This window comes from Symphalangus syndactylus, chromosome 15 (genome assembly GCF_028878055.3).
Source record: "Symphalangus syndactylus isolate Jambi chromosome 15, NHGRI_mSymSyn1-v2.1_pri, whole genome shotgun sequence".
Taxonomy (NCBI): domain Eukaryota; kingdom Metazoa; phylum Chordata; class Mammalia; order Primates; family Hylobatidae; genus Symphalangus; species Symphalangus syndactylus.
Window position 1 is genome coordinate 38,817,312 of NC_072437.2, and position 25,222 is coordinate 38,842,533.

The window sequence follows — 25,222 nt, forward strand, 5'->3', positions numbered from 1 at the left end:
CATCTGACAAACATTATGTTTAGTTCATGCTGCTAAATAATTGTTCTGTACAATTTAAATGTGACAAGATTGAAACTTCAAGAAAGTCAGAAGAACTGGTCTAGAATAAAGTGAACTAAGAGACATGACAACAAAACGGGACATACAATTTTGAACTATATTATTTTTCTATTAAGAACATCCTTAGGATGATTGGTGAAATCTTAAGGGCAACTTTGGATTAAAGGGTAATAATGCATCAGTGTTAATTTCCTAAATGTTATTGTCTGTTTCATGGTTTTATAGGACAGTATAATTTAGGAGGTTTTATAGGAGAATATTAGAGTAGCTTCAATATGGCAGAGATTGTATTGCTCACTGAGTTAGGGATGAAACAATCAACATACTTCCTCAAATAATTAGTTAAATAATATGTCTTTGGAATATTTTTTGGAAAATGCTCATACTTTAAAGAGATATTCAAAATATATTTTTTAAAAAAACATAGTGAATCCAGGAGAAGATGTTGCATACTAAAGCATAATAAGCAAAAAACGTTAGGTAGCCTGCACATTGTGCACATGTACCCTAAAACCTAAAGCATAATAAAAAAAAAATAAAAAAAAACGTTAGGTAGCAAGAATTTTTAAACAATAAAATTGTAAGATGGAAAAGAAAGAAATGGAAAAAATAAGATTCCTTCCATATTTATAAATATTTATTATAAAATATTGTGTTATGCAGTATCATGTTTCAAGAGAAATGCTAATTCTGTCTGGGATATGACTGAGCATATCCAGTGGGAGCCATTCTAGGTCTCTATTTTGAGCTTTGCCATCTTACTAGGCACTGAGTCACAAATGACTCTCTGGCTTCTTGTTCTTATTGTTTCCTCCTACATGTTTCTCTTTATTTATCAGTTGAAACCTTTCTCTTACAAGTTATTTTCAATTATATCAACCTACTAGTAACTTAACTCAGCTCATCTGCATTACTGGTTAGCTAGAATAACCTGCATCACTTGAAATTGTTTTAAATTGCCAGCTTTTGAAGAAATTAATTTAATATTATAGTTTATTATTATTTTACTCATATTAATTTGTACCTTTGTACATTTCTCTAAAGAATATGTTGGTATGAAAATCCATCCAAAGGAATATATTCCAGTTGAGAAATCATGTATGTATTTTCTTTTCAATGTAAAATTATCTTTTAAAAGACAGCTCATCAAAAAATATAAAATGACTGAGTCATAGAAAATTTTGCTTTTTGTGTTTAATAAATTGACTGAAAATTTGAGATCCTTACAGATAGACCTCACGTAAGAAAAAAAATCTGATCAAATAAGAAAAATAAATACATTTTACATTCAGATACATATTTAAGTTTATTTTTAGTTTAGATGCAAGGATACTCAAGGACTCGAATACAACCTGCCTAATGTAAAAAAGATATTGAGGATATTTTAAATGGCAATGAGCTGCAAGAAAGATATATAATAAATCTAAATGTATAGTTTCTTTTTAATATACTGCAAATTATTTTTATTTATTCCATATGTCATTTCAGTTGGATGTGATGTAGAAGACATTCAGTCAATACCATTGAATAGGTATGTTAATTAATGACTAAATATAGTTACTATCTGACAAATTTATTTCTATGTGGGTTATTTTGATAGGTTAGGATCTGAGTAAATTATCTGAGGATCTAAAAATGCTTCCTAAATTTTGTTACCAGAAGTTAAAACTATGAATTAAGAGTGGGTTAATAGGTATGTTTGAAATACGCCAAAGTGCTTATATTATGGTTGTCTTTAAGAAGTTTGCAAATTATTTTTGTAAGATTGTAAGACTATCCCAGGTTTGTTTAAAGTATAAAAATATATGTGCTATATTAGAAAAGAATCTAAGATTAATCAACCTATGTGTGATATTGAAAAGACTCAAAATGAATTTAAAGAAAAGAGAAAGAAAACGTGAAATTGTTATTCAGTTAGATGTTGCAACATTCACCTCACTTTAAATCCACTTCCCACATGAGTCATTTTCAACAATTAAAGAGATTATGACAGGAAGGAGACTGGTTTAACAACAGTCTGTCTTCAATAACACAGTACTGTTTTTTACATTGAGAAAAAGATCATCCAGAGAGATGATAATTGCGCTTAGGGCAGTTTGGGAAATACAAATGAGATATTTGGGATTGTGAGAAAGTAGAAAAGTTCCCCCAAAACAAATTGTCCCCCAGTGAAAAATTGAGTTACTTGTTACATTTGGTTTTGACTAGGAGAACCTGGCCTTGACATCTGCTATTTTACTGAGCTTATTATTACTCCAGATGGCAACTTCAAACTGTTCTCTAATGTTTCACTTCTGAAGAATAACAATATTTTGCCTTTTGACTACAAGACCCTTACCTTCATGCCAATGTCTCCATTTTACTTTGTTTCTTCAAATATTTTATCAATCAGCGTTAATGACACACTTACAACAGGAACATTAATATGGTTTTTATTAAATTATATAAACTTAGAAAGTAGCCATTGCTTAAAATGCTAAGAAAAAACGTTTTGCTAAAAATGGAATCACACATTTTGCCTCTTCTAATAAAATAAATAAGTTATCTCCCACCAAGTAAAAGAAAATAAGACAGAATTTAGGAGGTGGCTAATACACAAAGTACAGTTATGAAAAATGGTTTGTAAATGCAGGAAAAGTCAAATAAGGCATCAGGAAGGTGATCTTCTGTAACCAACTGCCCAGTGGGTTCACCTTGCATAGACAGAGCCGGCTTACCAATACAGGGAAATCGCAATAGAGAAAGAGTAATTAACACAGAGCCGGCTGTGCAGGAGATGTTTTGTTATTACTGAAATCAGTCTCCTTGAGCATTCAGGGAGCAGAGTTTTTAAGGACAACGTGATGGGCTGGGGGAAGTCAGAAAGGCAGAAGTGCTGGTTGGTCAAAAATGAAATCATAGGGAGTGGAAGCTGTCTTATTGCACTGTCACTTCCTGGGTGGGGGCCACAAGATCAGATGAGCCAGTTTATCAGTCTGGATGGTGCCAGCTGATCAGTCAAATGCGAGATCTGCAAGATAGCTCAAGCACTGATCTTAGGAGCGGTTTAGGGGGATCAGAATCTTGCGGCCTCCAGCTGCGTGTCTCCTAAACTATAATTTCTAATCTTCTAAGAGAAGATAAGTAAATTGGGTGAGTTCTGTGAGATACCTAGATTTTTTGAGTAACGGCAGTTTCCAGACTGAAGCACACGATTTGGGAACCCGAGGACAGTCCAGTAGTCTTGCTGAGCAGAGGAAAGAGGAATAAGAAATAAGAGAGGCCAAGATAATTGAAATCTGTGAATTCAAGTATCAGAGGTAAGCAGAAAAAACCCAGTGAAAGAGTTCCAAAAATGTACAAATGTAATTCACTGAAATATTTGAAGGAATACTAATCTGAACGTAAATAGAGCAAAACTCTATTAGGCCAGGCATTGAAAAAGTGCTTGGTAGTGACTTGTTTGATTATTTTAAAGAGTTCATGCATACCTGGAGATGTGGTTTGGCTGTGTTCGCACCCAAATCTCATCTTGAATTGTGCCATAATTTCCATGTGTCATGAGAGGGACCAGGTAGGAGGTAAGTGAATCAGGGGGTGAGTCTTTCTTGTAATAGTAAATGCCTCATGAGATCTGATGGTTTTAGGAAGGGGGGTACCCTACACAAGCTCTCTTGCCTGCTGCCATGTAAGACAAGACTTTGCTCCTCATTCGCCTTCTGCCATGATTGTGAGGCCTCCCCCGCCACGTGGAATTGTGAGTCAGTTAAATCTCTTTCCTTTTAAATTACCCAGTCTCAGATATGTCTTTATTAACAGTGTGAGAACAGACTAATGCACCTGGAAACCATTCAATTTTCTACCAGTAAATGTGGAGAAATTTTATTGAATACTTGTGACATTGAGCAGAGATCCCAGAAATATTATGCCTTAGGAGTAGGTCAAATAGGAATATAAAGTCTATGCTGTATCAATAAAGCTTATGAGTAATACTTGAGTGGATCAAATTTATTCAGAAATGACTTAAATGTCTGCCAAATTTCAAAATCTTCCACAGAAAAATGATAAAATGCTAATATAACAGCATAATATATATGGCATCCTATCAAAAATTCCTTGACATATGAAGCAGGAAAATTCCTTTGACATCTGACAAATAACTAGGAAATAAATCATATCATAGAAACAAACCCATAGATGTGAGGAATTTTAGAATTAGCCAGCAAAGATTAATAAAGTTACAATAAATATTTTTAGAATAAAGTTAAAAATAACAAAAAATATAATATGGCAAAAAAAGAAAGATTAAAAAAGTGAGTTCTTAATTTAAAAACATATCCTCAAACTTCTAGTTTGCATTCAGCAGGAAAGAATATTAGAAGCCCCACTCTATGCCAACAAATAAAAAACTGGAAAAATGGGAAAGTGAAAAAGAATCCTTAGATTGAACAGAAAAGTTAAGTCCCAGGGAAAATCAGTGCTCCAAAACTTTGAGAGACAAACGGATAATCATATTGGATATTTCACAACATATACATATATCAAAATATTACAACATACACTTTAAATATATACAATTTTATTTGTCTATTATTGTCAATATATATAGGGGAAAGAAAATAACAACTGTCGTTGAGGATATGGAGAAATTAGGACTAACATATACTGCTGATAGGAATATAAGATAGTATAGCCACTTTGAAAAACATTTTTTTTTGAAAGTTAATATTTTTCATAGGACTCAGGGCAGGGAAAATGAAAACATACTTCCATATAAAGACTTGTGCAAAGATAGTCACCGAAGCATGGATAATAATAGCCAAAAAGTAGATGCATTTCAAATATCCAAAAACTGATAAATGGGATAAACAATACTATATATATATATATATATATATATATATATATATATATATATATATATAAATAACATGGCTAAAACATTCAGTAAACCATGTTGTAAACAGATGTGCTGTCATCTGGGCTTTCTAGTTCCATTTATAGAGCACAGACAGAGTAGATTTAGCGTAATTCTTAAGGGTCTAGGAATTTTTAAATGGGAAATGGGCACTGGCTCCAACCAGCTGCACTAACTACTAATGGGAGAGTAAGCCTATCCTTTGAAGCTTTAAAGCCAAGCATTGATTTCTCCTCTCTAGTTATGAAAGCCCCAGATGACACTTTCTTCCAATAGTAGGCTGTTTGGTCTACATTGAAAATCTGTAGTGACTTTCATCAGTTATCTTAGCTGGCTTTTCTAGATACCTTTCTGTAAAGCTGCTACATCAGCACTTGCTGTTTCACCTTCTGCTTTTATGTTATAGAGATGGTTTCTTTTCTTCAGTTCTATGAACCAACATCTGCTAACTTGAGACTTTTCCTCTGAAGCCTCCTCACTTTCCTCAGTCTTCATAGAATTGAAGAGTGTTAGACCTTGCTCTGGGTTAGGCTTCAAATTCAGAGAATGCTGTAGCTGGTTTGATCTTCTATTCAGACAACTAAAACTTTCTCCATATTAGCAATGACTGTTTTGGTTTCTTATCATTCATATGTTCACTGGATTAGCACTTTTAATTTCCCTCAAAAACTTTTTCTTTGTATTCATAACTTGGCTAATTGTTTTGTGCAAGAGGCTTAGCTTTCAACCTATCTTGGCTTTCAACATGCCTGTCTCACTAAGATTAATCATTTCTAGCTTTTGTTTTAAAGTAAAAAACATCCAAACTTTCCTGTCCCTTGAACAGTTAAAGAACATTGTAGGATTATTAATTGACCTAATTTTAATATTGTTTTGTCTTAGGAAAAGGAAGGCCAGGGGAGAAGTAAAAAACAGGGTAAGGCCAGTCTATGGAGCAGTAAGAATACACAGAGCATTTATTGATTAAGGTTGCCATCTTATACTGTGCCCCAAAACATCATATAATTTTGTGGTGCCCCAGAACAATTACAATAGTAATAATCTAGAGCACTGATCACAAATCACCCTAAAAGATACAATAATAATAAAAATGTTTGAAATATTGTGAATATTATAATATGTGACACAGAGACACAAGGTGAGCACATGCTGTCAAAAAAAAAATGGTGCCATAAACTTGCTTGACACAAGGTTGCACAAACCTTCAATTTGTAAAAAAAAATGCAATACCTGAGAAGCACAATAAAGCAAAATGCAGTAAAATGTGGTATGTCTGTACATCCTTTAACAGCACAGGAGAGAGGAATGAGTTTTCTGAGAAACAACAAAATTAAACAGACAATGATATATATATTTCAGGTAATGGAATTTTTTTTTTCAAGGCATGGTCTTGCTTTGTCACCCAGGCTGGAGTGCAGTGGCGTGATGTTGACTCACTGCAACCTCCGCCTCCCAGGCTCAAGTGATTCTCCTACCTCAGCCTCCCAAGTGAAAGCCACTACAGTCAGCTAATTTTGTTGTATTTTTTGTAGAGATGGGGTTTCACCATGTTGCTCAGGCTAGTCTTTTGTGCTCAAGCGATCTGCCCGTCTCGGCCTCCCAAAGTGCTGGAGTCACAGGCGTGAGCCACTGCACTGAACAAGTAATGGATCTTACTAGAAGAGTACATCATTTAATGAGTTAAAATCAAGATTCAAAACTATTTCACCTATTTTTATAAAAGATGTAAGAAATAATACAAACTTTTTTCATTTTGTACTCAAAGAAGTGACTGAAGAAGAAGTGGATTATTTTATAGGTATTCCAAATCAAATTCAGTTTGAGTTAAATCTGTAAGAATTACTACATCTGAGTAATTTTTACATAATTGGAACATTTTGATATAACTATTTTAAGACATTATTTTCAATTTATATGTATGTCTAAACATGTAATAATCTGTTAATTATGGTGAGTAAACTAAGTACTCTTTGAGGAAATATAATTATCTATTGTGAATGTGAGCCTGTGCATGTATGTGTGTGAGTGGTAGTGAAGGGAATGATGTCCACTGAAGAGGAAATAACTTCCCTCTGGAAAAGTATATGGAGAGAAAAAATTGTGCTTTTACTCCTTTGATAATCCTCATTGTGTTTTTCATTATTCAAACACTGACACTAACATCAGCTCTACTGCATGTTTTTAAGTCTTTAATGCATTATTTCTTTCCACTTTCCCATCTTGCTTATTTTATTTTTTCCTCAAACCTGTAACCTAGGCCATCTTATTAATATTGTTTTTGTTTTATTTTATTTTTTAAGTTTTTAATTTATTTTAATTAATTCATTGTTTAGTTTTCTGCAATATCATTCTGACTTTGAATGTTGCTATTTCCAGGTCAATAAAAAAATCTGACTGAACTGGAAGTCTTCTGCTTACTTCTTCATTTACCTTCTCCACCCTTCTCTGTTAAAAGAGACTGATCTGTTGGAGCTACCAGAAAGTCAAAGGGAGAGAGAACAGTGACTAGAGAACTATTAATTCCACAGTTCTCTCTGTTGCTTTATCTTTTCCTGGCTGTTAACACCACCACTCAAGGTGGTTCACTCCATTGAATTCTTTCCTTCCAGGTTCTGGTAACTACAATTGCATCTCTCTGTTCAGGCTAACAGAACGTGTTATTATTAGCTCTGGTGTACTGTGATATATCTTTTAGAGAATTTTAATTTCAAAGTAGTCCCTTTACTAACCCATTCTTAAATTATACTAATTTTAGTTCACAGTGGGAACCAATCTGATACATTTATCATAGAAATTGATCTAATACGCTGAGACTTATATGAGAGTTTTGAAGAAAGATGATTTTATCCACATCCTGGCTAAACTATAGAGAAAAACTGCACAATCTAATATCAATGACTTAACGTGATAGTGTCTGGTTTGGATTATATGTCCATTATAGGTTGGCAAGTGGACTTTATCAATATATCTAAGGTACACCGTAAGCTCCATAGAAATACAACTCTAGCATGTCAGAGTCAAGAAAAAAAAAGATTTTTAAAAATAAGTGTCGGTGGTTTAAGTTCTGCCCAGAAGGTCATTTTTCTTATGTTTTTCTGGCTGATAAGTCCCATAGTTTAACCTGACCTTATCATATGGCATTTTTCAAGATGGGACCCATATATGGTTGAACACCAATGCATTCTGTCATTCTGTCCATGAAATATTTGGTTTCCTCCTCACCCATGTATGAAACATTTTTACCCAATCCCAAATTTCCCACCTAATCAGCATATCTAGCACTAGGCCCAAGATCCCATTGTGTTTTGTGATTTCTTCTATGTCAGATGTACATGGCTTCTTTTGCTCTGGACAACTGAAAACTAAAAGAAAAAAACAATAGTTATTGTCCCTCATCACACAAATGTGCAATATAAAAATGAGATAACTGAGCAGAAACATTACATATGTATACGTACACACACACACACACACACACACACGATGTTTAAGAGACAAAATAGGAGGGAGGCTTATGCGTCTTTGTTATATGATGTTCTAAAACCTCACTGGATATATATTAAAAGGAATATAGTTCTTAGAGGAGCAAATGTTCTTTTTCAGACTCTTATTTCACTCTCTTTGTCATCATTTATCATTGTTCTTCTTGATCTTTGGTTCTGTCTTCTGTAAGATATTTTTTATTTCTATTACACTTGATTACATCAGATGGAAGTTACTTTGAATGGAGGTTCCACTGAGACTTGTTCTAGAAATTTAAAAGAAAACTTTTTAAATAGTAACATTCTTTTAAAATTTTTGCTCAGCATGCTTCACTTAAAAATAAAATGGTGTTAAAGTATATATATATATATATATACACACACACACACACACACATTTATATGTGTATATATAAGAAAAGTAATTAAGAAAATGTCTATGTAAATGCATGATGTTTCCTTACTATTATCCTACCATGAAAGACATTTCAGGAAAGAAATAGAATAGTCACAGAGTATAGGACAAAACAGATTATAAGCATACAAAGGAGTCAAAATTAAACGTAGTATAAATTAATTATTTTATTAGTTTAAAATGAATCTCGCCAGTTAAACTATTATCTTAGTGATCAAGAGATTTCATACCATATAGCCAATAAAACTAGATATATGGTTCTGCTGGGAATTAAGCAATTGGGTATATTTTTATGCCTCATTATTAATTACCATTTATGCTATTTTAGGCCAGTGCATACTTACTAATTTGAATAATTATGTTTTTATGATAGTCTCAGTACTATATACTTCTAGTATAATATATAGTACTTACTATATATTAAGCCTCTGGAATTATTTGCCTCTGGAATCATTTAAATTTATAGAAAATTATTAAAGATGTAAAATTATTAGCATGCTAATAAAAGTGTTAAATAGGGGTAGTCTCACCAAAAGTAATAAGTACTTTGGACAGTCAACAATTTAAACTCAAAATTAAAAGTATAATCACAGATTTTCAAACCTACTTTCCGTTTTATTATTTAAACAAAAGACATCTAGAAATTGAAGATAATGTATTTTAAGAGTTTCACAGAAAAAATTAAAATCTAATATCACATGTAATAAGATGTGGTGTCATAAATACTAAGTATAGATAATTATGTTTAAGGAATACAGCTATGAAATAAACAAATCAAATAGGTAATCAGAATAATGATTATTTGTATCAACTATTATTTATTTATTTATTTATTTATTTTGAGACAGGCTGTCACTCTGCCGCCCAGGATGGAGTGGTGGCACGATCTCAGCTCACCGCAAACTTGGCCTTCTGGGCTCAAGCAACTCTCCTGCCTCAGCCCTCCCAACTCCAAGTAGCTGGGATTACAGGCAGAAGCCACCAGGCCTAGCTAATGTTTTTTGTATTTTTTGTAGAGACAGGTTTTCACTATGTTGCCCTGGCTGGGCTCAAACTCCTGAGATCTAGCAATACACCCACCTCAGCCTCCCAAAGTGCTAGAATTACAGGTGTGAGCCACCTCACTTGGCCTTTATCAAATTTTAGAGACAATCATGACATTTGTCCAATCTATACACTTATTACAAATGTGCTCATACGGTATGGTGACATTGCATATGACTGTTTCGTCTTATTTAACATTAACTTAAATATCTTAACAAACAGAACAACAAATTCCAATTTTATGTTCAAGTGTATTAATGTGATAACTACTCACACAATGAATTCTTGAAAGTTCCTTGACTAAATATTTTAAAATTCGTAACTTCTCTCAGAATAAATGAGATTTTTCTTGTTCATGATCTCTACTCAGGGCTGGCTTCTTGGCCGTGCAAACTGTGCAGTCTCACAGGGTCCTAGGTTTAGAGGGTCCTAGGTTTAGAAAGTCCTCATACTTGGCTTTTCCATGGATGTTGTGAAATTATTTTTGAACAAGGAAGGCCACATTTCCATTTTGTCCTAGAACCCACAAATTGTGTAGACTGTCCTGCTATTATCTATTTTTTCATATAGAAATAATTATTTGGTAATATGCCTTATAGTTTCTGTTTAAAAAATTAATTTGAAAAAAATGAAGGAAAATATGTGAAAATAACCCAAAACTAATACAAGATATAGAGAATAACCACTGCTCTTATTACTAAAATTTGTATTAAAGATGCTGCCTTCCTATCACAAAGACAGTTTTGAGTTGCTTCATGGAAAAAGCCATTAAATAAATGGCCAGGAGACAGGCAAAGATGAAGCCATATAATAAAGGATGAGAACCTCAAGTATAAAGGTTTGTCTAGAAAAAAATATTTGGCTATAGTTACTCAGCAAGAAAATTTATTTGAAGTAATTAATCCATCAGGTTGTTAAGATAAGAGTTTGTTGGGTTATCTTGCCAAAGAAACTCCTTACAACATGTAATGATTTCAATCCCATAAACTCTCAACTGAGTAAAACAGGAAGAACTGTAAAAATTCAATCCTCTAGGAAGACTATCTTTCCGATGTCTAACACAGAAGGGGCCAAGAAGACTAATGGGCAAGACTTCCCAGAAGATAGAACCAAGGGACACAGTGGGTAATATAGTAAGGGCAATCCTCTCAGATTGCAGAAACAGTGCTGGCTGTTCGACTTAATTTGTTAACCAAGAGCAAGAAAGTTATACATATTGCAGGGGTTTTTTTCAGTTGAATTATGTATATATTTTCCTATAAGAAAATAACAACAAAAAATAGCAAATCAAACACACAAATAAATAAGTTAATGAAAGAATTGCAAAACACACTGAAAATAGAAGAAAAAAATGTAAGTTAGGAGTAGTAATTAATGAAATACAGATTAATGCATTTATCTGTATTTATGAATTACAGATAACAAAGATGGAGAAGAATAAAGAAGTCAATGTCAATTAATTGATAGGATGAAATTTTATAACATAATTGTTACATAGTAATAGCTGATAAGCCAATTACAAATTCTGGTATTAAGAATTCTCAATTTAGAATTAAAACCGGTTTTGTTTAGGGGGTTCAACACCTGTCACTGTAGCTCTTATTATTCTCTTTCAATTATCTATCTATGTATCTATCTATCCATCCACATATACATGACAGATATATAATCTATTTATGTCTATATGATCTAGATAGATATATCCATTTATAATCTATATACACATATATTGTAGATAAATTTTAATTTAACCTATTAATTTATAATATATGCAGAGCATTATAAATGTACATAGGTAATATATAATTATGTATTTTATATCAAATATATATACATTTTATTATATAATTATAAATAATATATTTTATATATTGTTCTTAAATCTACATGGAGAGAGAGTGAGTCTGTGAGAGAAAGAGATTGATTAATTGAAAAAGATAAAGTGATCTTTATAAATACATCTTCATAAAATTATATTCAAGGATTTTTTTTTCTGTTCTGTCCATAATGGTGACATGTGATTAATGAAGTTCAACGCAAAACTTTCTATTTTAAAGCTAATTTTATGACAGGGAAATATTATTAATTGCCATAAGATTTTCTGCAATATAGCTTTCTAATACCATCTAAAAGATCATCCACTGTATTCTTAAGTATTGTGAAGGCCATACCAACTACGAAGACCAAGGTTTTGATGAAAATCTACACTGGCAACATGAAGCAAAAAATTATTAGTGGAATTAAATTATGAAGTGTATATCAATGGTTTGAAAAAAATCTCAACTTCACCATCTCATAAGTAAACAACATAAATCTATAAAAAATATACATATCATAAACTCTGACTGGTACATCAGGCAAATGTGACATAATCTTCCTTTGTTTCCCAACCCACAGGACTGGCTTAAGCAAATAATGATGCTTATGGTGTTAATTCTGTGGTCGAGTAATGTTATTTAAAAATGTTATAACTGTAGATTGTCTCCTGGAGACTATTGGAATGAACTCTCCTGATATCTGTGTCCTTGAAATCCCTGCCACTTGGATTGAGGCACATCTGCTATTCTTGCATATTGATTTTAACTATTCTAAGTAAAATGTTTTTAAAACTTTTCTTCATAATCATCCTTAACAGATTTTTTTCCTTTAACTCCTATGGGCGATAAGTGCAAACTTTTTTGGTTATTTCAAGACTATTAAATTTCATCTAGATTAAATATAGACCAAAAGATGATATTATGTGCTTTCCCCAGAACATAAGACATATGACACATAAGATATTCATGCAACTTTCCCTGAATTTCTAAGCTCTTTTTTTCTATAAGTGTCTGCATTTTAATTTAAGCATATATTTGCAAACACTTGGTTCTGTTTAAGATGCATGGTTTCAAATGCATAGGTGTATATTTATTTATACTTAAATATGTTAGCTTCAAAGATGACCATCAATGATGTATGCCTCCTTGAATTCATAATTAATAAGGGACAATTTCTAGGGCAGAAAGAATATTATTCAGGTAACACCAGGTCATAAAAAACACTACTGCTTCACTCTTGCTTTTCTGGATCACACAATCTAACTTCATGATTATATTTTGATCAACTTGTAATGAGGCTCACTTAGGAAATAACTGAGCTCTCTGTTAATAACAAGTACACAATGCTGTCCATGTGTGAAACACCTTAAAAGCAGCTTCAGCTTACTAAAGCCACGGGTGACACTGAAGCACAACTCCCAAAAAAACTGTCAGCTTATCTTTCTTTATAATTATGACCCATAGAGACCATACCAGCCCAAAAGTTGGTCCCCAGCCTTTTTTGGCACCAGGAACTGGTTTTGTGGAACACAGTTTTTCCACAGACAGCAGGGGATGGTTTTGGGATGAAACTGCTCCACCTCAGATCATCAGGCATTAGATTCTCATAAGGGGTGCACAACCTAGATCCCTTGCCTGTGCACTTCACAATAGGGTTCTTGCTCCTATGGGAATCTACTGCTGCAGCTGATCTGACAGGAGGCGGAGCTCAAGCTGTAATGCTCTCTCACCGACTGCTCACCTCCTGCCCTGCAGTTCAGTCCTAACGGGCTGTGGACTGGTACCTGTCCGTGGCCCAGGAGTTGGAGACCCCTACTGTAAGCAATGATAAACATTCGTTCTTGTAAATCACGAATTTTGAGGGGCAATTTGTTATGCAATAAGAGAAAACTAATTCTATCATATGCCCAGCTGCCTAAAATGGAAACAAAGTCATTTAAAACAAATGAATTTATTTTATTCAAAGAGATTTCATGGATATATAAGTGTGTCTAATTTGTGACAATTCAGCAAACTGTCTTCTTCTAATGACTGCCCTTTTCTGTGTGTATTCAACACTTCAATAAATATTAAAATAGAAAAAACACTTTACAATTTTAATTATTTTACCAGATATTCAAATTGTTCATTGTTCATACTAACACGATCCTTTTTATGACTTATTTTATAATGGTTTCTAAATTAGTCATTTGTAATTATTTTTCTTTTCACCTGTGGAAGTTGGGTAGACAAGTAATAATTCCCTAGGCAAAATATATAAGGATACTTCACCAGGGAAACCAATAACACTACAATTTAAGACATTTGTTTCTTCCTGGGAAAAGTTAAAAAAGAAAATTTGTAAATGTTCTCACCATAACTTACAAGACATTCTTTCCTGATTTTGTATGATTTTTCCATTTCAGCAGAAGATGTCAGGAATCACTGTGGTTAAAACTGCGATTTTATCTCTTCTCACCAAATTTTGCTACATTGAGTTAGGTTGCAATTATCTCACTGTGATTTGTAGATATAAAATATTGCTATGTCTAAAGTCTATTTGACTTATTTTTTCTTATTAAAGTGTAGTTTAGTGCAAAAATAAATAAAAAAATTCAAGTAGAGGTGGGATACATCCATGCAATTTTTCTTCAATTCAAATCGCACTCAATCAATTGAATATAGTCTGACTCTTTGAAACAGAACAGATAAGCAGAACTGCTTGTGTTATATAATGATGTTATCTGATAGCAGTTTTCCTGTTTCCAGCAATTCATGTGCAATGAGACTCTACTTCTATCTTGAAATGAAACCAGTGAAGGCCACTTAGCCCTTTCACAGCTTTGAAAGATATGCCAGAATTATTCTTCTGACAACCCCCATTACCTAAAACTAAGGCATTCAAACAAATGTGACATAAATGCAGTTACACTTCTCACTACCACCATCCGCCATACTCACAAATATAAATGTTATCTGGAATATTAGCATCCTAAAGGAGGCATTGTTTTGTATGATATTTTCAGGACTTCACCATCTGGGTCAACAGTATACTTTCTAAAGAATTTTTAAGACGACATCATAACTGATATAATTGAACTTTTATATTAAAACTTCAATACTGACATGAAATCACTATTTGGATATATATTTCACCCAAGAAAATGCCTCACGTAGTTATGCCGTAACATTGTATAAGAGAAGACTTTAAAACATGAATTGTACTGCAAAATGTCATGTTCACTCTGTAGGCATCTTGCTAAGATGATCAACTTTATTCAAGGGATGTCTCTAGGATATCTTCAGATAGAAACCATTTACCACGTTGAGTTCTTGGCGAAAATTCAGAGACATAACACAATTTATCAAAAATACTATTGGTAGAGATCAAGCCATAAAAATTTGCTAAAATTGAACAGAATAATTGCCTTGGTAATTAACATCAATAGACATGAGGCCATCTAGATTATTCATAATAAAGTGAATACTGAAATTGTACACCACTTAGATTGATAAGGAAAAGTGATTTAGAATACTAATATTCTCAATAGTACTCATAGAAAAAATATTATTTTTATTTCAGCTGTCTAAAGCCTTTTAATTTTTTGGAAGATTTTTTTCTACCAAGATGTTGCAGTTGTGTATCCTTTAACTTGCTTTTTATTTTGACACATTGGCTACTGCGACTTGCTCAAATATATTGTCTTTCCCTCTTCCCATTTAGTGTTATTTTAAAAACATGGAGAATGAGTGTTATGGGCTGAATCGTGCACTGGCTTCCAAATGTATACGTTGAAGTGTTAAAACCTCAGTATCTCAAAATGTAATTATATTTGGAGATAAGACCTTTAAAAGATAAATTAAGTAAATATTAGTCCTGTAGGGTGGGCCTAATCTAATGTGACTGATGTGCTTTTAAGAAGACTAAGTTTGTACACACAGTGACACCAGACATGTACATCCACAGAGAGATGACCATAGAAAGACACAGTGAGGCCTCAGAAGAAACTAAGCCTGCCAACAACTTGACCAGGACTTCTAGTTTTCAGAACTGTGAGAAATCAAGTTCTGTTTTTTAAGCCACCCTATCAGTGGTATTTTGTTACAGTAGCCCTAGCTCACTAATACAGTGAGGCTGTATTTTTCGGACACATGGTATGTACCAGGTGCTTTCTTTGTGGAAGAATGGAGGAATTTAGCAAATTCCAGGAAATATTTTTGTGCTTTCTATCTGGCTTCCCTTTGACATCATAATTGAATTAGTTTTTGTAACACAGTTTTAAGCTGTCGTTTCACAGTACCAGGCATTTTCTGGCTTCTACTCCCCGTTGTGGAGGTGTCTGTTATGGAATATGTACCTGGAATAATCTTCTCATTTTCTGGAGATTTAAACTCTTAAAATAACTAAAACATTCCACTATCTTATAAATCCACATCATTTTTACTGCCATGTAGCTGTTATTTATGAGGTGAAAACATTGGTATCACAGTAGTGACACATACAAAATAGTCTTTTTTTTTTTTTTTTTTTTTTTTTTTGAGGCGGAGTCTCGCTCTGCCGCCCAGGCTGGAGTGCAGTGGCGCAATCTCGGCTCACTGCAAGCTCCGCCTCCCGGGTTCACGCCATTCTCCTGCCTCAGCCTCTCCGAGTAGCTGGGACTACAGGCGCCCGCCACCACGCCCGGCTGATTATTTTTTTTTATATATTTTTAGTAAAGACAGGGTTTCACCGTGGTCTCGATCTCCTGACCTCGTGATCCGCCCGCCTCGGCCTCCCAAAGTGCTGGGATTACAAGCGTGAGCCACCGCGCCCAGCCACAAAATAGTCTTTTACCTAATTTCTTTTTCTCATTAGTGTCAGGTTGACTGTTTACTTATTAGTTATTCAATGGTTGCATATGTTTTAAGAATAATATTTCTATATATTCCATATAAACAAATTAATGTGTGGAACAAATGTAATAATTTTAAAAAGAAAAAACAAGATAACCCTAATGGGAAATAACACATTTATATATTAATATATATATTATATATACATATATATAACGTAGTAATAAGCACTTACCATGTACTGCAGCCTATGCTAATAATACTAATAGGTTATAATAAATTTAGAAATATTATTTATATATTATTTTCTAATATTTAAAGCACTTACCATGTTTGATAGTCTATATTCAGAATATATATGCAATATTTTAGTTAATTTTTTTTTTTTACTACAGCAAATGTTTTCAGAATAGTAGAGAGGATCTTAAAGAGTTAAGTAACTTGCCATGGGTACCAATCGTAGTGTCGTTGTTGGGATTCAAATACATTGCTTTTGACTGGATAACAGAAATGTTCAAACATTAGTCTACACAGCTGTTCTATATTAAGTCAATAGATACTAGGAAAAGGGCCACACATAAAATTATAACCATTACACCCAAGAAAATTAAAGCAACATTTGTTTCTGTGTCTTTGTTAGACCATACTGGAACCATGGATGCTTAATTTTCCTGTGTTAAATACTGCTGATGACCAGAAATAGCTTAGCTACTGTGTTTCAGGGGGAAAAAATGCTGATCAAAGTTGAAACTGTGAACTCCCTCAAATAGCTTTCTTAATAATGCTAATAATAGCTTGTTTATCAAGACTTGCTTGAAGACTTTTGCTTCAATGTGTCATCTTTAGAACAAACAAACAACAACAACAACAAAAAAAAACAGAAAGAAAGAAAACTGCCATAAAAGTCTGTACAATATCACTCAGTCCTTTGCTTTTCAAGAGCCATCCTAAAATGTCTTACTCTAGGCCCTAAGATTTTATCATTATCCTCTTTCTGTGTCTCCCATTTGAGATACCACTAACACGGTCTCTGTGGTTTTCTGCTGTATAAAATATTTGAGTAATACAAATAACTATTTAGTCAACAGTTTTTTTCTGATGTCTTTTATGAAGTTTTCAGTTAATAGGCATATAACATACATAAATTTTATGTGTCACTTTGATAGAAAGTGTTTTCAATAGACTTATTCATTAGTACTAAATTTATAATAACTGTTCTAGTTCACCGACAATAATGTACAGCATCAGAGCAAAATATCAAGAGCATATGCAAGAAATGTAAATTATTTATTAAAAAGACCATTGATATTTAGGAGGCAGAAAATGTATCTCATTTGTTAGGAGCACTGAATTTGCAATATGTGGATTAAAATGAGACTGGGAGGAAAGTAAAAGATATCAATTTATGCAACAGTTTAAATACTTTACCCAAAATTTATGAAAGTGAAATTGCCCTAGGGGCATTTTGTCACATAAAGAACTAAATGTACCTTTATTTTGTTTAAGAAATTCTTCCTTATTGATCTATTTCAAATAAATTCACTAAATATACTGGAACTATGAACTAATTATTCCAGAAGAAATTTTTGTGTGTATGTGAACAGGAGAGAGAAAGACAAAGTAAGGGAAAGTTTTTTTTTTTTTTTTAGTTTTTAAAAAATATTTTTATTATACTTTAAGTTATAGGGTACATGTACACAACGTGCAGGTTTGTTACATATGTATACATATGCCATGTTGGTGTGCTGCACCCATTAACTCATCATTTACATTAGGTATATATATATATATATATCTCCTAATGCTATCCGTCCCCTCTCACCCCACCCCACAACAGGCCCCGGTGTGTGATGTTCCCCTTCCTGTGTCCAAGTGTTCTCATTGTTCAATTCCCACCTGTGAGCGAGAACATGCGGTGTTTGGTCTTTTGTCCTTGTGATGGTTGCTCAGAATGATGGTTTCCAGCTTCATCCCTGAAAATGTGGCACATATACAGCATGGAATACTATGCAGCCATAAAAAAGGATGAGTTCATATCCTTTGTACGGACATGGATGAAACTGGAAAACATCATTCTCAGTAAACTATCGCAAGGACAAAAAACCAAACACCATATGTTCTCACTCATAGGTGGGAATTGAACAATGAGAACTCATGGACATAGGAAGGGGAACATCACACTCCGGGGACTGTTGTGGGGTTGGGGGAGGGGGGAGGGACAGCATTAGGAGATATACCTAATGCTAAATGACAAGTTAATGGGTGCAGGAAATCAACGTGGCACCTGGATACATATGTAACAAACCTGCACATTGTGCACATGTACCCTAAAACCTAAAGTATAATTAAAAAAAAAAAAGAAAAAAAAAAAGAAAATGTGGCACATATACACCATGGAATACTATGCAGCCATAAAAATGATGAGTTCACGTCCTTTGTAGGGACATGGGAAAGTTTTTTTAATGAATAAAACTTTGTATTAAGAAAACTTGAAAAATTTAATGTTACAAGTATCAATGTGTTTGCCTAAAGCATCTTGCCCGATATCACACTTCATAAGATATATCAGTTTCATTTTTAAATAAGATTTTTAAAATCATATTTACTTATATATCTTGGCCAGTACTGTCTTTATTTTGACACCGTGAGTCCCAGAGCCCAGGAAACCTCCCATCCCTTCCAAAACAAAGCCTCATATTCACTCTATAATATTCAGCATACAAAGTACAAATCTAAAAGGCATATATGTGTTTTTTCGGATATATCAATGGAAATAATGAAACTTTTTAGTGTTTATTTATTTAAATAAGTTACACTTTATACCAATTTAAATCATTGATTAGTGTTCAAGACATGGGGCAAAAAGTCATGTACAAATTTATGAGTTCTCCTTGACATTGGTATGAATCAAATGAAAATAGCAGAAATGTATATATGTTCACATTTAAGTTTTATTATTTTATAAATGCAAAGAAGTTCTATTATGTTTTCAAAGGATATAAAAGGACCAATATAACAATCTATACATTTTCTTATGTTCTTTCAGAAGCATTTATAGGAGTAGACAAACATCTTTAATGTATTACACTGACAACTTTTTAAAAATTATTAATTGACACATAATAATAGTACATGTTTATGAGGTACAAGGTGATATTTCAAAACCTACATGCAATGTGTATCAATCAAATCAGAGTAATTGGCAATCCATCACTTCAAATATTTATTATTTCTTTACGTTGAGAATATTCAAATCTGCTCTTCTATTTGAAAATATACTATTGGTTGTCATTTATTACAGTCACGAAATAGTGCTATGGAACACGAGAACTTACTTGTGCTATGTAGCTGTACTTTTATATTCATTAACCAATCTCCAGCTATCCCCGACATACCCTTCCCTTCCCAGCCTCTAGTAACCACTATTTTACTCTCTACTACTGTGAGATCAACTCTTTGAGCTTCCACATAGGAGAGAGGACATGTGATACTTATCTTTGTGTGCCTGTCTTATTTCACTTAATAGCCCACAAGCTAATCCATATTGCAGCTAATGACAAAATTTTGTTCTTATTTATCACTAAGTAGTGTTTTAAACAATGGCAATATTTCTCTTATGACACTTTTATGGCAAATAAATAATATAGTTGTGTTTGTTACAAATTAAAATATGATTATCTTCTTGGGCATAGTTTCTCAAATTTGCATAATAATAAAAATCAATTGAGCATTTCTGAAAGTACTTCTTCCCAGAGCCCACCCCAGGCACAGAGGCTTGAAATCAATTAAAAATATTATTATTTGTAAATTAACTTCTCTTAGCTTAAAAATAAACACTTTCAAAACATGTTTTCTCAAACATGAATAATTAATTCACAATGCGGGCTCCTCTTCCATTCATAAATCAAGCTTTTGAAAGAATGATCCTGAAAATTAGGAAAAGCACTAATAACAAGAATAGTCTCAGGTTTAAATTAAAATAAATTATTTTGCTATCAAAATGAGGGGCCACATGCAAGAGCCTAATAAGAGATAAAATTCAGTCAGTACATTGCTATGTATGTATGTGAAATTAAGGCTTCTTAAAGAAAAGAACACATAATATCTATTGATACTTATTTAGTGTACTGAGCTATAGAAATTTCTTTGGTTTCTGGGAGTTACAGTATTAAAACTGAGACAGCATCAGCCAATAAGGAATAGCAATTGCTACATTAATTGAATTACCGATGTAAGCAATACTATATAGAAAATAAAGATTGCTTTTTGCAATTTATAGAGTACCGATAAATTAAGACCTATTAGATGACAGTTTTGTAACTAACACATTAAAGTAAATAGTGAAATTTTTCTTCATTTCCTATGTGAAAAATACAGATTCAGAAAATAAATAATTCATTAGAAATCTCATTAAAAATTAATTAATAAAATAACTCATTAATAAGTGTCAGACCTCAGTTTGGGAGATTCAAAAGCAAGTGTTGGGATATTCCAAAACACTTGCCCTGAGTAGGTGTGAGAGATCATTAAATAAATATTGTAGCAGATTTCTACCACTCCAAGTCACTCTTGTCAGATGAAGCTTTTGACAGTAATTGTTTTGTAAATGCATCATAGTGAAGAACTGAGGAATGAGAAGAAACTATACATTCAAATGTTCTACAAGGATAAATAAATGCTTTAACATTTGAAAAAATGTATTGACTGTGCCAAATTTTTATTAGTTTATACCTAGTACTATGTTGAATAGGAGTAGTGAGAATGGGCATCGTTGTCTTGTTCTGGGTCTTAAGTGGAATGCTTCCATCTTTTGCCCATTCAGTGTGATGTTGTCTATGAGTTTGTTAAAGATTGTTTTTATTAGTTTGATGTATGTTCCTTGGATATCTAGGGTATTGACAGTTTTTATCATGAAGTTATTTTGAATTTTATCAATAGCTCTTTCTGCATCTATTGAGGTGATAATATGGTTTTTGTTTGTAATTCTATTTATGTGGTGAATTACATTTATTGATTTGCATATGTAGAACTAACTTTGCATCTCAGGAAGAAAACCTACTTGATCACGGTGAATTAACTTTTTGATGTGCTATTGAATTCAGTTTGCTAGTATTTTGTTGAGGATTTTTGCATCCATGTTCACCAGAAATATTGGCCTATGGTTTTCCTTTTTCATTGTGTCTTCCCCTGTTTTGGCATTGGAGTGATGCTGGCTTTTTAGCATAAGTTAAAGAGAAGTTTCTCCTCACGTTTTTGGAATAGTTTCAGTAGAATTGGTACCAGGTCCTCTTTGCACATCTGGAAGAATTCAGCTGTGAATCTATCTGGTCCAGGGATTTTTTTTTTGGTTGGTAGATTTTTTTTGAATTAGTGATTCAATTTCGGAACTCTGTGTTGGTATGTTAAGTATTTCAATTTCATCCTGATTCAATCTTGGGAGTTTGGGTGTTTCCAGGAATAAATATTTAATTTTAGATCTAAGATATGATCATAGGTCTGAATGAAGATAGAATAATAATCATTTACATATTTTATTTACTGCCAAAATAGAAATAATGAAACTAAGATATTGGAAAATAAGAGACGAAACAGAAAAAAACATACATTTATTGATTATGACATAAACAATATGAGGCAAAGTATATCACTAAAAATGTATAAGCTAAAAAAGATTAATAGAAACAGTTGACTACACATATTAAAATGGCTTAAGAGTAAAGCTAACAAGTATACTTAAAATACAAACATTTATACTTTTAGATAAAATGTAAACATTGGAATCATTATATTCTCTAATGAGTAAATGTAAAAGTCAAATCACCAATTAAAAAAATTTAAAATGTCTTAAAGGGAGGAACCCAAATCAATGTTATTTCTATGAGACTCCACTAAAACAACGTGTTTAAATATAAATAACGATAATACAAATAAAACCAAGAAGAAAATCAGCATTTGAGTATCAGGCAAAAGAGAATCAGGCAAAAGTTTCAGCTGGGCACAAATTTTCTCAAGCAAAGTCCAGGGGACAAGCAGAAGATGCTGCAGGTATGAGCGAGTGCAGGAACACAGGTGCTGCCACTGATGGAGTGGGCAGATGTGAAGGGGCTAGGTGCAAAAGCCACGTTTGCTTTCTCAGTGGGGCTTCTCACAGCCTGAGGCAAGGTTTGACCAAGGCACTGCTGGAATGAGACTGATCTTGCCAACTTCATGGGAACTGGGTGAGACCTTTCATTACTGGCTATCCTTCACTTCCCTGGTGAACTATATAACACAGAAGAGGTGGCCAAGGTCGCCTAAGAAACATAAACTCCATTAGCCTGAGAACAACCCCCCATTCACCATAGTTGCCAAGGTAAGCCCTAACTAAGAAGAGTTTGAGCCTAGACCTGCCTAACCCTGCCCCAACCTGGTGATATTTCCCTTCCTGCCTTTGTAGGTGTACACAAAACACAGAAACTCTTGGGAGCTTAGTAGCCCTGCCCATTGACAGAGAATTCAAAATCCTTACCCTGGTCATCTTAGGGCAAGCTTAGAGTCCCCTACTACTATCATAGCTAGTGCTCTGTTGAAAGTATCACTTCCCGGCTGGAGGCCAGCAAACTCAAGCCATTACTGCACTCATGATAGAATAACCAAGATCACAGAAAAGAAAAGACAACACCTAATTCCATTGCCTGCAACATCCTGGCTAACCAGAGGTCCTGAATGTGTCCACATGACAACTTCAGTGCTAGTATAACCAGCATTCAAGAAAGCCAGCACACAAAATACTCTCACAGAGTCTACTTTACTTCTCTGCCACCTCTTCCAGAACAAGTGCTGGCATCCATGGATGGGAGGCCTAAAGACAGATCACATCACAAAATCTTTGCAGATATCCCCCAGCACCAGTCGAAAGCCTGGTAGCCTTTTGGCTAGACCCAAAAGAGTAATAACAGTTAACTGCAATCCAGCTCTCAGGAAGCCCCACCCACTAGAGGAAGGGAGAGAACATCACATCAAGGGATCACCCCACAGGACAAGATAATCTGAACATCAGGGCTTGAGTTTCTGAACTCTCTACTGAAATAGTCTATCCAAATGTGAAGGAATAAGAAAAGTGATTCTGGTAATATGACAAAACAGGGCTCTGTAACATCCTAAAAAGATTACATCACCTCCCACCAATGGATCCAGAGCAAGAAGAAATCTCTGAATTGCCAGATAAAGAATTCAAAAGGTTGATAATTAAACTACTCAAGGAGATATCAGAGAAATGTGAAAAACAACTTAAATTTGTAAAAAAATAGAGGATATGGATGAAAAATTCTCCAGAGAGATAGATATAAAGAATAAAAAATCACAACTTCTGAAAATAAAAGACACACTTAGAGAAAAACAAAATGCAGTGGAAAGTTTTAACAATAGGCTAGATGTGGAAAAAAGAACTTCAGAGCTCAAAGAGAAGGCTTTTAAATTGACCAATCAGATAAAGAAAAATAAAAAAATTTTAAAATGAACAAAGCCTCCAAGAAACTTGGGATTATGTGAAATGGCCAAGGCTAAGAATAATTGTTGTTCCTGAGAAAGATGATAAAAATGGTGTTCCTGAGAAAAGTCAGAAATCTAAAAGTTGAAAAATGTATTTGAGGAATTAATTGAGGAAAACTTCCCTGGCCTTGCTAGAGATCCAGACTTCCAAATGCAGGAAGCTCAAAGAACACCTGGGAAATTTATCATAAAAAGATAATCACTTAGGCATATAGTCATCAGGTTATCTAAAGGCAAGACAAAGCAAAGAATTTTACGAGCTGTGAGACAAAAACATCAGAAAACATATAGAGTAAAATACAACAGAGTAACAGTAGAGTTCTCATCAGGAATCTTATAAGCCAGAGGTATCAGAGTACATCTTTAGCCTGCTAAAACAAAATAATTGTCAGCCAAGAATTCTGTACCCAGCAAAACTAAGCTTCATAAATGAAGGAGAGATAAAGTGTTCTTCAGAGAAACAAATGCTACGAGAATTTGTCACTACTAAACCAGCACTGCAAGAAATTCTAAAAGAAGTTCTAAATCTTGAAACAAAACCTCAAAATATACTAAAATAGAACCTCCTTAAAGCATAAATTTCACAGGTCCTATAAAACAAAAACAAAATGAAAAAAAAACAAGATATTAAGGTGACAACTCATGTGATGAATAGAACATTACTTCACATCTGAATACTAATGTTGAACCTAAATGGCCTAAATGTGCCACTTGAAAAATATATAATAGATGAAAATCCATCAACCAAGTATTTACTGTCCTCATGAGACTCGCCTAACACATAAGAACTCACTAAACCTATGGTAAAGATATTCCACACAAATTGAAACCAAAAGTGAGCAGGAGTAGCAATTCCTATGTCAGGCAAAGCAGACTTTAAAGCACCAAAAGAAAACAAAAGTGACATTATATAATGATAAATAGTCCAACAGGAGAAGATCATAGTCCTACATATATATGAACCTAAAACTGGAGGTCCTAAATTTATAAAACAATGGCTAACTAGATCTAAGAAATTAGATATATGGCAACACAATAATGGGGGTGATTTCAATACTCCACCAATAGCACCGGAGAGGTCCTCAACACAGAAAGTCAAGAAAGAAACAATAGACTTAAACTATACCCTAGAACAAATAGATTTAACAAATATTTACAGAACATT

General features: G+C 33.4%; 2 long non-coding RNA genes across 3 annotated transcripts in view; both read left to right on the forward strand.

Moving 5' to 3' along the window:
• Positions 1–25,222, forward strand: part of LOC134731313 (uncharacterized) — a 249,071-nt gene that overhangs the window by 164,872 nt on the left and 58,977 nt on the right. The gene's annotated exons all lie outside the window — the stretch shown is intronic.
• On the forward strand, positions 1,105–5,876 carry LOC129463926 (uncharacterized). The gene is made up of 4 exons (XR_008651348.2): positions 1,105–1,158; positions 1,549–1,591; positions 3,234–3,359; positions 5,840–5,876. It is a non-coding gene; the product is annotated as an uncharacterized lncRNA (long non-coding RNA).